The sequence below is a fragment of the Hemitrygon akajei genome, chromosome 11, assembly GCF_048418815.1.
Source record: "Hemitrygon akajei chromosome 11, sHemAka1.3, whole genome shotgun sequence".
Lineage (NCBI taxonomy): Eukaryota > Metazoa > Chordata > Chondrichthyes > Myliobatiformes > Dasyatidae > Hemitrygon > Hemitrygon akajei.
Window position 1 is genome coordinate 78999102 of NC_133134.1, and position 12956 is coordinate 79012057.

The window sequence follows — 12956 nt, forward strand, 5'->3', positions numbered from 1 at the left end:
ACACACACACAGGTGCTCACGGGCACACACACACACACACACTCACACACACACACACTGACTCACACACACACTCACTCACTCACACACACACACACACTCACACACACAGGTGCTCACGGGCACACACACACACTCACACACTCACTCACTCACACACACACACAGTCACTCACACACACACTCACACACACAGACACACACACAGACACACTCACACACACACACGCTCTCTCACACACTCTCACACACACACACACAGGCACTCACGGGCACACACACACACATATACACTCACTCACACACACACTCACTCACTCACACACACATACAGAAACACACACACAGGCGCTCACGGGCACACACACACACACTCACACACACACTCACTCTCACACACACACTCACACACACACACTCTCACTCTCACACACACACACACACTCACACACACACACACTCACACACTCACTCACACACACACACACAGTCGCTCACGGGCACACTCTCACACACACACACTCACACACACGCGCTCACACACATACGCTCACACACACAGACACACACACAGACACACACACACACGCTCACTCACACACTCACACACACACGCTCTCACACACACACACACAGGCGCTCACGGGCACACACACACGCACACACTCACTCACTCACACACACACACTCACACTCACTCACTCACACACACACTGACTAGCGAGCGATTGCTCTGATCGTCCAGAATTACATAGGCTTTGATGGCCTTGTCTTTGGCTCCCTTAGAGTACACCTTAGTGAGACAGATCTTTGAACAAGAACGGTCAGGCTGTATTCTGGCCTGGTACCCTGAACGGCCGGCTGTATTCTGGCCTGGTACCCTGACCAGCCGGCTGTATTCTGGCCTGGTACCCTGAACGGCCGGCTGTATTCTGGCCTGGTACCCTGAACGGCCGGCTGTATTCTGGCCTGGTACCCTGAACGGCCGGCTGTATTCTGGCCTGGTACCCTGACCAGCCGGCTGTATTCTGGCCTGGTACCCTGAACGGCCGGCTGTATTCTGGCCTGGTACCCTGAACGGCCGGCTGTATTCTGGCCTGGTACCCTGACCAGCCGGCTGTATTCTGGCCTGGTACCCTGAACGGCCGGCTGTATTCTGGCCTGGTACCCTGACCAGCCGGCTGTATTCTGGCCTGGTACCCCGACCAGCCGGCTGTATTCTGGCCTGGTACCCTGAACAGACGGCTGTATTCTGGCCTGGTACCCCGAACGGCCGGTTGTATTCTGGTCTGGTACCCTGAGCGGTCGGCTGTATTCTGGCCTGGTACCCTGAACGGCCGGCTGTATTCTGGCCTGGTACCCTGAACGGCCGGCTGTATTCTGGCCTGGTACCCTGAACGGCCGGCAGTATTCTGGCCTGGTACCCTGAACGGCCGGCTGTATTCTGGCCTGGTACCCTGACCGGCCGGCTGTATTCTGGCCTGGTACCCTGAACGGCCGGCTGTATTCTGGCCTGGTACCCTGACCAGCCGGCTGTATTCTGGCCTGGTACCCTGAACGGCCGGCTGTATTCTGGCCTGGTACCCCGACCAGCCGGCTGTATTCTGGCCTGGTACCCTGAACAGACGGCTGTATTCTGGCCTGGTACCCCGAACGGCCGGTTGTATTCTGGTCTGGTACCCTGAGCGGTCGGCTGTATTCTGGCCTGGTACCCTGAACGGCCGGCTGTATTCTGGCCTGGTACCCTGAACGGCCGGCTGTATTCTGGCCTGGTACCCTGAACGGCCGGCAGTATTCTGGCCTGGTACCCCGAGCGGCTGTATTCTGGCCTGGTACCCTGACTGACCGTGTCGCAGCCTGGTTCAGCAATTCTGACACAAGAACACGAGAGGCTGCAGAGAGTAGTGGACACTGGTGTTGCCCTCCCGACCACTAACAGCATCTGCAGGGCTGGGTTAGATTAGATTTGCTTTAGTTGTCACACATACATTGCAATACTCAGTGAAATGGGTCATTTGCATCAAATCAAATCAGCGAGGAGTAGCCAGTGTTTATTATCGAAGATCCCCACCCTCTGGGCCAGGCCATCTTCTCACAGCTCCCATCGGGCAGGAGGTACAGAATCCTGAAGTCCCACACCACCAGGGTCAGGAACAGCAACTTCCCTTCAACCATTCGGTTCCTGAACCGACCGGCACAACCCCGATCACCATCTCAGTAACCTAACACTATGGACCAACTCTTACACAAGATACAGAACCCGGGCCTCTCTACCTCCCTCTGCAATTGGATCTTCAACTTCCTAACCGGAAGACCACAATCTGTGCAGGTTGGTGATAACGTGTCCTTCTCGCTGATGATCAACACTGGTGCACCTCAGGGGTGTGTGCTTAGCCCACTGCTCCACTCTCTCTACACCCATGACTGCATCTAGCCATTGCTCAAATGCCATCTATAAATTTGCTGACGATACCAACCATTGTTGGTAGAATCTCAGGTGGTGATGAGAGGGCGTACAGGAGTGAGATATGCCAATTAGTGGGTGGTGCCTGTGGTGAACTACATATACCTGTCTGCACACGCCCCTCTGCTGACTGCTCCTGTGGCTCCTCCCACAGACCCCAGTATAAAGGCGATTGGAGGCACTGCTCCCCCCTCAGTCTCCAGGATGCTGTGTGATGGTCTCTTGCTGCTGACGGTGCTTTCTTCCAGCTAATAAAAGCCTATCTCGACTCACGTCTCTGAGAGTTATTGATGGTCATCTGTGCCGCAGCAACAACCTGGCACTCAACGTCAGTAAGACGAAAGAGCTGATTGTGGGCTTCAGGAAGGGTAAGACGAAGGAACACATACCAATCCTCACAGAGGGATCAGAAATGGAGAGAGGGAGTAGTTTCAAGTTCCTGGGTGTCAACATCTCTGAGGACCTAACCTGGAAGCAGCACTGATGCAGCTATAAAGAAAGCAAGCCAATGGCTATACTTCATAAGGAGTTTGAGGAAATTTGGTTTGTCAACTAAAACACTCGATAATCTTTACAGATACCCCGGGGGAGAGCATTTTAACTGGCTGCATCACCCTCTGGTATGAGGGGGCTACTGCACAAGACCAAAGTAAGTTGCAGAAAGTTGTAAAATTAGTCAGCTCCATCTTGGGTACGAGCCTCCATAGTATCTAAGACATCTTCAAGGAGCAGTGCCTCAGAAAGGTGACGTCCATCATTAAGGACCCCCACCGCCCAGGACATTGTTACCGTTGGGAAGGAGGTAACAGCAGCCTGAAGGCACACACTCAGTGATTCAGAACAGCTTCTCCCCCTCTGCCGTCCGAACCCATGAACAGCACCACCACACTACTTTTATTATTTCTGTTACTTGGCACTGCTGTACTTATTTTACTATCGAATAGACACAGATGTACTTGCTGTAATTCTGTTTTTGTCTCTCTATTTATTTATCCCTGTACTGCTGCCATAGAGCTAACAAATGCCATGCCATATGCTGGTGGGATCTTTTTGCACTAATATTGTGTTTTGCACCATCTTGTATTCTCTTCACTTGAAAAATGTGTGTATAACTTATGTGTTGTTTGTAGCTGTGAGTTTGTGACACTGCTGCAAGCAAACCTTTCACTGTACCTAAACCGTACGTGAACACGGGACACTGGACAGGAACAGGACCTCCAACCGGTGAACTAATTAAATGCCTAATTAAACCATTCCCTTCTGCCTACACAATGCACACATCCTCCATTCTCTGCCCAGTCCTGTCGGTGAATGGGAGTATCTGAAGAGTTGAGGGGAATATTGCAGGGAAATTTAGTGGAGGGAATGGGACGGCACAGATGTGATGTGCCGAATATTCCTCTTCCCCTGCTCTCCACGTAAAAATGTTTCAGTGTTTAAAGAAACGGTGCATCTCCTCTGCACTCTCTGCAAAACAATAAACCAGTTGGTATAGCTGGGGAGAGTTGGTAGACGTTTATAACATTATGAAAGTCTTAGACAGAGTAGACAGCCAGCACCTTTCTGCAATTAGGGTGAGAGGCACAGTTTAAGAGAGATGTGTAGGGCAGGTCTTTCACGCTCACGGTGGTGGGTGCCAGGGCTGGTTATATAGGACGATTGGTGGGGTGTGGAGACTTGTGGGTGGAATGTGTGTCTGGGGCAAAGACATCACAAACACAATGACAGGCCCTTCAGCCCATCATGTCTGTGCTGACCATGATGCCAATTTGTTGGATTTCCCGGTGGCCAACCATTATAATTCCAACCCCATTTCCACTTCAACATGCCCGTCCATGAGGCCACTCTCAGGGTGGAGGAGCGACACCTCATATTCCATCCGGGTAGCCTCCAACCCAACGGCATGAACCAATCTCTCTAACTTCTGGTACTTTTTAGATTCCCTCTCATCTCTTCTCTTCTCCTCACCTACCTATCACCTCCTCCTGGTGCCCCTCCTCCATCCCTTTCTCCCATCGTCCACTCTGCTCTCCCATCAGATTCCTTATTTTGCACTTATCACCTCCCTTCTTCTTCAAAGTTCAAAGTAAATTTATTATGAAAGCGCTGTACAAAAATGTCACCATATACAAGGCTGAGGTTCACTTTCTTACCAGCATGCTCAATAACTCCAATAACGGTAATAGAAAGAGTGCACCAGCAGAACAAATGACCAGGGTGCAGGAGACTGCAAACTGCAAATACTAAATAAACTAATCATAATAAACAATAAATATCAAGAACATGAGGTAGTGAGTCCATAGGTTATGGGAACAGTTCAGTCTTGGGGTGAGTGAAGTTATCCCCTCTGGTTCAGGAGCCTGATGGCTGAGGGGTAATAACTGTTCCTGGACCTGATGGTGTGGGTCATGAGCCTCTTGTACCTCCTTCCTGATAGCTGGATGGAGGGGTGGGGGTGTGTCCCTGATGATGGATGTTACTTTCCTGCCAAAGAGCTCCATGTAGATGTGCTCACTTTGCCCTTGATGAACTGGGCTGTATCCATTACTCTTTGTAGGATTTTCCATTCAAGAACATTGGTGTTTCCACACCAGGCTGTGACACAGCCGGTCAGTATACTCTCCACCACACATCTATCGAAATTTGTCAAAGTTTTGGATGTCACGTTGAATCTTCTTCGTAATTGACACTTGCACACTGGGCCCAGGATCAGGATCTCTGAAATGATAACGATGAGGAATTTTAAAGTTGATAACCCTCTCCACCTCTGATCCCCCAGTGAGGACTGGCTCACGGACCTCTGGTTTCCTCACCCTGGGGTAAACAATCAGCTCCCAGCTGACGTTGGGTGAGAGGTTGTTGTTGTGGCACCACTCAGCCAGATTTTCACTCTGATTCATCACCACATTTAATTTGGCCAACAATGGTGGTGGTGTAGGTTTTTGCAAATAAAACTGTGGAGGAATTTTAAGTTCAAGAGAAACTCACTGTTAACCAAACGCAGAACATAAAACACGGTAAAAAACTATGATTTAAACTAGATATGAGGGGGGAGGGGAACCAGAGTGTAGGAACAGATGTATGGGAGAAGGAAGAAAAAGAAGACAGTAAAGTTCTTTGTACTGTTAGAGATAAACAGAGAGGAAGAGGTGAAGAAATTCTTAAATGCATTTATTTTAATGCTAGGAGCATTGTAAGAAAGGTGGATGAGCTTAGAGCATGGATTGATACCTGGAAATATGATGTTGTAGCTATTAGCGAAACATGGTTGCAGGAGGAGTGTGATTGGCAACTAAATATTCCTGGATTTCGTTGCTTCAGGTGTGATAGAATTGGAGGGACAAGAGGGGGAGGTGTTGCATTGCTTGTCAGAGAAAATATTACAGCGGTGCTCTGGCAGGATAGATTAGAGGGGTTGTCTAGGGAGTCTATTTGGATGGAATTGAGGAATGGGAAAGGTGTAGTAACACTTATAGGGGTGTATTATAGACCACCTAATGGGCAGTGAGAATTGGAGGAGCTAATTTGTAAGGAGATAGCAGATATTTGTAGTAAGCACAAGGTTATGATTGTGGGAGATTTTAATTTTCCACACATAGACTGGGAAGCCCAATCTGTAAAAGGGCTGGATGGTTTGGAGTTTGTAAAATGTGTGCAGGATAGATTTTTGCAGCAATACATAGAGGTACCAACTAGAGAAGGGGCACTGTTGGATCTCCTGTTAGGGAATGAGATAGGTCAGGTGACGGAGATATGTGCTGGGGATCACTTTGGGTCCAGTGATCACAATGCCATTAGTTTCAATATAATTATGGAGAAGGATAGGACTGGACCCAGGGTAGAGATTTTTGATTGGAGAAAGGCTAACTTTGAGGTGATGCGAAAGGATTTAGAAGGAGTGGATTGGGACAATTTGTTTTATGGGAAGGATGTAATAGAGAAATGGCAGTCATTTAAAGATGAAATTTTGAGTGTACAGCATCTTTATGTTCCTGTTAGGTTGAAAGGAAAGGTTAAAAGTTTGAGAGAGCCATGGTTTTCAAGGGATATTGGAAACTTGGTTAGGAAAAAGAGAGATATCTATAATAAATATAGGCAGCATGGAGTAAATGAGGTGTTTGAGGAATATAAAGAATGTAAAAAGAATGTAAAAGAATCTTAAGAAGGAAATTAGAAAAGCTAAAAGAAGATATGAGATTGCTTTGGCAAGTAAGGTGAAAATAAATCCAAAGGGTTTCTACAGTTATATTAATAGCAAAAGGATAGTGTAACATTCTCGCTTGGGTGTAACGGAACCCGAGTTAAACGTCGAGGTAAACCGTTGTCAATGAAGACAGAATCACAGTAAGATTAACCGTTTACTGTTCACTCTTCCACATTAACGTATGGTGAAAACTGTTGATAAAACAATACAAGATTGGTACAGTGTTTGTTTCCTTCTAGATATCACATTTACATCGTGGATACTTGCAAAGGTAAAACTACAACAACTACATTACATTAAAGTGCAGCATATAGTCAGGATCTATCTATGCCATTGACTGCTTTAAATACACTTCAACACAAACTATCCCGACTCTTTAACTAACGAAAACATAAACCTTATCAAAAGTCGTTACTTTTAACGGAATCAGCATTAACATTTTAATTCAACATATAGATGATCTCATGACTTACAGCGTTGCTTTCACTATGTTTCTGGTGCGTAGAGAGAAAACTCTGCTTGCGCTGGACTGGCACATGTGAGAGCGCCCCCACCTTCCTGTCTTTTTCAAACCTTTGCGTTTATCCCAAACCGGTATTTTCCCACGAGACGCGGCGAAACCGGATGTGACGTCATCGCATGCCGCGATATGTTACAGACAACAAATTTACTTAAACAATCCTAACTTTAACTAAAAAATCCTAACAAACGAATTACTAAGCGAAAATATTATAAACTAAATAACTGCCATAAAGGCAGCACACTCCCCGCTTGACCTTCGTAAGGTCACAATGAACATAATACAAAACTTCAGTCTCTAAATCAGTCATTAGGTAGAAGTAGAATGACTTCTGTAACTGGCCTTTGGTAAATTTTCACATCGCCTTGGTCGATAGTTTTCAACTCGACTTTCCTGACATGTCCATCCCGACTAGGGAATGTGGCAGTGATTCTGGCCATTGGCCAGCAGTTGCGAGCGATTTGCTTGTCCCTGAGCAGGACTAAATCTCCAACTTGAAGATTCCTGCGGGGTTCTGTCCACTTTTGTCTGTGTTGCAACAAAGGTAGATATTCCTGTCTCCAACGAGACCAGAACCGATTTGCCAGAACCTGGACCTGTCTCCATTGCTTTGTGTACAAATCCTTATCAGAGAAGTCCCCTGGTGGAGGGGGAGCTCCTGCCTTCTGCGTAAGGAGCATTGATGGCGAGAGTATGAAGGGGTTTTCTGGGTCAGAAGACACAGGTAGGAGTGGTGGTGCATTTATAATGGCCGTGGCCTCTGCCATTAGTGTGCACAGTACCTCGTGGGTCAATCGGGTGCATTGCTGCATCTCAGGTCTCCTTTTCATGGTTTTTTGCAAGGACGTGAACCGCTTGACTGCCTGCTCTTTGTTGTTTGGCAAGCACTGGCGTGGTTCTCTGAAAGGTAGTGGGGCGACCCCATTATTTGCTTCATCTCTGAAGACCTCGGTGTCCTCTGTTTTTAAGAAGATGGCGTCTTGAGCCGATGGAGCAAGTTTATTATCAAGCTCCGTTTGAGCGAAGACTGACTGACCCAGCGTCTCGTCAGTTACTTTGCGCTTGCTAAAGCCTTGTCGTGCTTCCTGGACGCACATGGAACTTGTGCGGGGTTGAAGAATCGAATGGCGGCTACTCTCTAGCACATTGGTCTTGAGTGTGTTAACCGTTGATTTGTGTATGTTGCCAGGGCACACCTCTCCTATCACCACCCAGCCCAGATCCAGGCGTTGCGCAAAGGGGGCGTCGTGTGGTCCATTGACCTGCTACCTAACCTTGTGCACCCGGAGAACATCCCTCCCTAATAGCAGGAGTATTTCTGCTTTTGGATCCAGTTCTGGGATGTGTTTGGCAATGTGGTGGAGATGTGGTTGGTGTAGCACCGCACTTGGCGTCGGGATCTCAGTGCGGTTGTTCAAGATTTCATTGCACTCTAAGAGTGGAGGGAGACAGATGACGACTTTACCATCCAGGGACTCGATCTGGAAGCCTTCTGCCTTCCTTTCATGAGTTTCCACACTGCCTGAATAAGTTCTAAGGTAGTATGGAAACTGATTACTCTCAATGTGGAACAAGTTAAAGAACTCTGGACTGACTAGCGAGCGATTGCTCTGATCGTCCAGAATTACATAGGCTTTGATGGCCTTGTCTTTGGCTCCCTTAGAGTACACCTTAGTGAGACAGATCTTTGAACAAGAACGGCTTGACTGAGCTTGACCGCAAACTTCTGCACAGCTCGAGCTGACAACAGTTGTCCTGGAGTGAGCCTCTCCCTCCCCGCCGTCCTGTTGTGGGGGTGAAGGAGCTTTGTCAGTTTGCAGTAACAGGCCGGAGTGCATGGCCCCGTCGTGATTAGTGCTATTACATTCCGGGCACTTCACGGCGATCGTACACTCTCTAGCAAAGTGAGAGGTCGAGGAACAGCATTTAAAACATATTCTTTTCTCCTTGAGAAGGGCCTCTCTCTCTTCAAGGGGTTTTTCCCGAAACGTTCTGCATTTCTTGAGGGGGTGGGGTTTGTTATGCAATGGACAATTCTTGCTAGGGTCATTGTTAGTTGTAAAGGCTTCAGTCTTAAGCACCGAGACTGGTTTATTAATGTTGAAATTATTCGAAGAGGATTTATCTGGCTTGGTGTAAATTGTACTGCTTCCTGGACCCATGAGGCTAGGGTCATTTCGCTTCTTCGCCTCCTTGCACACAAACCTAGTGAAATACTCAAAGGGAGGAAATCGACCTCTGCGATCTTCCTTGTACTCTGAGGCAACGGACAACCACCTGTCCTGCAGCCCAAATGGAAGTTTGTCCATGATTTGTCTAATCCTGGGTGGAGTATCTAGGTATACTAGACCAGCTGAGTAACCGTCTTCTTTGGTGCCTTGAATCTCCATGAGTAAATCTCCGAGCTCCCTTAACTTAATGTGGTCCTTGGCTGACACCTTAGGAAAATTTTCCAAACATCGGCATAGCGCCGCTTGAATAATTTCGGGGGCCCCATAGCCCTCCCAAAGTCTCTCCCATGCTTTCTTCAATGCTAGCTCGGGTTTGTTGATGTACACTGAACGCATGCGTCTCACCTGTTCGCATGATTCTTTTCCCAGCCATTTCGCCATCAGATCCAACTCTTGGGTTGCTCTGAGCTGGACTCCGTGGATAGCGTTGGTGAATGTGGAGTACCATGCATGGTAATTTTCAGGTTTATCGTCGAACTGGTATAGTCCTGAAATGACGAGATCCCGTTGTACTAAATACCGTGCTATGGGTTCGACTGCAAGTGGCATGCGGGCTGCGGAAACATGTCTGCGGGTATACGACTGAGGGTGTACATCTGTTATGGAATTTGCTGGTCTGGACTCGGTCTTTGCCTCTCTTCTCCCCAAATCTGGTAAGTTTGGTGTCAAGAAGTACTTGTCGTGAGCCCTTTCACTCTTGAGTTTGTTGCGGAGTTGCAAGCGTAAATTGATTTCCTCGGATGGATGTGATGCGGTCGGGCCTCTCTGAGACTCCTCGTGAAATGGGACGTTATCAGATAAGTATGGAGAGGAAGGACGAGTCTGCCAGTCTATTTGAGATTGGACATAGTCGCTTGTGCGTTCCAACCTGATCTTTTCTGAAGTAGATTTTCGGTCAACCGGATCGTGCATACCTTCAGCCTCTTCTATGTAATCTGCTTCCACCCTGGCAGCTTCTTCTTCTCGTTCTAGCGTCAGCACTTCTAACCCTGCCGCTATCCTTGCTCTTTCCAACTCGTTTTCGGCTTCTCTGGCAGCCGCTTCCATCTGGTTTTCGGCTTCTCTGGCAGCTGCTTCCATTTTTATTTCTACTTCTCGTTTGGCATAGCGCGCTCGCACCTTGGCGGCTTCTGCTTTAGCTCCTGCTTGGGCGGCCTTACTTGATGCCCTACTGCCCCTGTCGCTGGATGGCAACGACTTGATGCTGGACCGAGTTGTCATTGCTGCACTTGAAACACCTGATAATGCCGCTTTTTCACTGTAACGTTCTCGCTCGGGTGTGACGGAACCCCAGTTAAACGTCGAGGTAAACCGTTGTCAATGAAGACAGAATCACAGTAAGATTAACCGTTTACTGTTCACTCTTCCACATTAACGTATGGTGAAAACTGTTGATAAAACAATACAAGATCAGTACAGTGTTTGTTTCCTTCTAGATATCACATTTACATTGTGGATACTTGCAAAGGTAAAACTACAACAACTACATTACATTAAAGTGCAGCAGACAGTCAGAATCTATCTACGCCATTGACTGCTTTAAATACATTTCCGATGGAAATATAAGGTTCGCTTCAGTTCACACAGGCTGCAGCCATTTGCTCATCGCTGTGTTGCAACTGTTGGAGAGAGAGAGAGATAGAGAAAAACTTGCCGGCTTTCCTTTATGATTTCGATCCGTCAGGTGTCTCGTTGTCGTGGCCGTTCAAGTGTGACCTCTCCTTTAGCTAAACCGTTCTTCCGTGGTGAGCCTGCCACCCTGGCAAGGGAGGACGCACATGAGCCCCCACCGGCTTTTGCTATAAAACGCTGTCACGGGATTTCTAGCGTTTCTCCTGGAGCGTCTAAAGGGGTTGTTCCCCAGACTCCTCTTTTATCCTTACTCACGGGGTCTCAGATGTCAATCAGGTTGGGATGATGCAATCCCTCAACCAGACCATTCTGGTTGTCCCCTGAGGGGTTTCAATGAATAGTACAGTACTCAATACACAATTCCTTCTCCAAGAGACAATGGCAGTAATCAGTGGTTCCATTCCACTTATGTCAGGAGACATTCCACCTTGTTGTGTATTCTGTGTGTCTCTCTCTCATCTCCTGGGTCTCAGACCCGAAATAATAGCGATCTTGCAATTCTCAAAAAGGAGGGGGCGACTTTGCACCCTTCGGCCCCTCAGAGTTGCTCCACCTTCGTAACAAATGTTACCTGGGTTTCAGCACCTAAGTTACAGGGAAAGGTTGAACAAGTTAGGTCTTTATTCTTTGGAGTGTAGAAGGTTGAGGGGGGACTTGATAGAGGTATTTAAAATTATGAGGTGGATAGATAGAGTTGACGTAGATAGGCTTTTTCCATTGATAGTAGGGGAGATTCAAACAAGAGGACATGAGTTGAGACATAGGGGGCAAAAGTTTAAGGGTAACATGAGGGGGAATTTCTTTGCTCAGAGAGTGGTAGCTGTGTGGAATGAGCTTCCAGTAGAAGTGGTAGAGGCAGGTTCGGTATTGTCATTTAAAGTAAAATTGGATAGGTATATGGACAGGAAAGGAATGGAGGGTTATGGGCTGAGTGTGGGCTAGTGGGAGAAGGTGAGAGTAAGCGTTCGGCACAGACTAGAAGGGCCGAGATGGCCTGTTTCTGCACTGTAATTGTTATATGGTTATATGGTTATGTCATCAAGCCAGACCAGCCTCTTAAAATGTCAGTGGTTGTGAATTATGCACATTTCACCAATTATATTACCCTACCCCCCCAAAATTTTTTTACCAAACCCGGCATTGTGAGCCTGTCTGGAGCTCGGACAATCCACCCGGCTCGGGTCCGATGTCCGATGGGTGGAGGAACTGCAGGGGCTCTGTGTCGACACATCCATGGTCAGGTCGTGACGGCGGGGACATGGGAGCGGAATCCTCCAGATCTCGGCGGGCCAGTTTAAGACCATTCAGGTTTACCCCTCTTATCCATGATTAAAGTTCTAAAACAGGGAACAGGTCATCGTCAGGGGGCCTAAGGGATGTGGATGTGCACCATGGCAGACAAAAACAAACGAGGCGGAATCTAGGTGAACAGGAACCCAAGAGTGCTGTAGGCCATGATGGGAGGGGGGAATAGTGAAAAGGAATTGAGTTTACTGAGGAGGGTGGAACGCTGTTGAGAGGCCAACCAGGCGGTCGTGGTGTCAGGAATAAAGTCACCCGGCACTCGTAACGGCTCCCCGTTTACCCACTCAGCCGCGGACAACTGCAGGTCCTCTTTTGGAGCCGTTCTGAGCCCCGGCAGGACCCACGGGAGACGATCATTTTAGCTACCCGAGGGCGACTGGCTGAGGCATCGCACAGGAGAGAAACCCTGCCATCCCTGAACTGTCCACTGCAGGCCTGTGACTGCTGACCGGAGAGCCTGGGCCTCTGGGTCAGTAGCTTGGTCGGCTGCCATGTTGGCCTAGTCAACCCCCATGTGTACGGCCTCAACGGCTGTCCGTGAGAGTCCATCGGTCACAGCATTATTTTCCCCCCGATATGTTGTATTTCGGTTGTGAACTC